Here is a 1469-nt window from a genome sequence, read left to right on the forward strand (position 1 = left end):
GCAGGGCTGGAGCCGCCATCCCTGGAGGGGTTTCCACAGGAGCTCCTGAGGGCCGTGGGCAGTGCCGGGGGGTTGTGCTTGGACTCCAGCACCTTCAAGGTGTTTGACACCCAAAGGGATTCTGTGGCACACTCCATTTTCACATTGCCATGGAGCCCGGAGGTCCCAGCGGGGTTTGGATCAGCGTGTTCTGGAACATTCTCAGTGGTCGGGTCTGTGTGCAGAGTGTGGTGGGAACGAGAAGAGAGGAGTGGAGAGAACAGTGGGGAGGTGAAGGAGCAGGAGTGGAGGTGAATACCAGAGAGAGCGAGTGTGTGCGGATCAGCAGTGATCACCCCAAACCTCAGGGGTGAATTGGAGAAACTGCCGGTTTGACCCGGAAGGATGGAGCCAGAATTTGAGGGCAGAAATCAGTTGCCCCAGGTCCTTGGGTCTGGAGGTTGTGGTTTTGGGCTTCACCTCCCGTCCGGGTACCCCGGGGTGACAGCGGGGCCTCTCCGGTCCTTCCGCGGGCTCTACCCGGTCGGAGCAGCAAGGCCGGCGATGGGGAGGGGTTCCCGGGGAGGGCAGAGCGCGTCCCGCGGGGCTGCGGGGACGTTTCTAGGCAGGCTCCGCGCTAAACAGCCCCGTTGCTAGGGCAGCGGGGCATTTCCAGCCCGGCGCTGCGGTAGACAGCCCCGTTGCTATGGGAACGGGGGCCTTGCGGGCCGGACCCCGCGCGGCGCGGCCCCCGTTGCTATGGGAACGGGGTCCTTCCAGTGCGGGCGGCGCGCAGCATGGCGGTGCCGCCCGAGCGCGGCGCTGAGCGGCGTCCGGAGCGGGCACGGCCGGTGAGTCCCGGGCCGGGGAGCCCCGGTTCCCCTGGGCGGGCAGCGGGAGCCGCTTGGGGGGTGGCGGGGAGAGCGCTCGGGCGGCTGAATTCCTGGCGCGGCCGGCTCGGGGAGGCGGGGGTGGCTCCGGCTCTTCCCGGGCTCTCTCGGCCTCGTCTCTTGCGCTCTGGAGAAAGCGGGAACTCTCTGGCAGCGAAGAGATGGAGTGAAGAGCAGAGGCAATGCCGCTGTTCGGCGGCATTCTTTATTTCATCAGCGCTGGGCAGCACTGGTAGAGTCTTGCACCTGGGCAGGAACAAGCCCAGGTTTCAGTCTAAGCTGGGGAAGGACCTGTTGGAGAGCAGCGTAGGGGAAAGGGAGCTGGGGGTCCTGGGGACAGCAGGGTGACCATGAGCCAGCACTGGGCCCTTGTGGCCAGGAAGCCAATGGTACCTGGGGTGGGTTAGAAGGGGGTGGTCAGTGGGTCAGAGAGGTTCTCCTGCCCCTCTGCTCTGCCCTGGTGAGACCACACCTGGAATGTTGTGTCCAGTTGTGGCCCCTCAGTTCCAGAAGGACAGGGAACTGCTGGAGAGAGTCCAGCGCAGCCACCAAGATGCTGAAGGGAGTGGAGCATCTCCCGTGTGAGGAAAGGCCCCATGC

The sequence above is a fragment of the Patagioenas fasciata genome, chromosome 37, assembly GCF_037038585.1.
Source record: "Patagioenas fasciata isolate bPatFas1 chromosome 37, bPatFas1.hap1, whole genome shotgun sequence".
In the NCBI taxonomy this organism is placed as follows: domain Eukaryota; kingdom Metazoa; phylum Chordata; class Aves; order Columbiformes; family Columbidae; genus Patagioenas; species Patagioenas fasciata.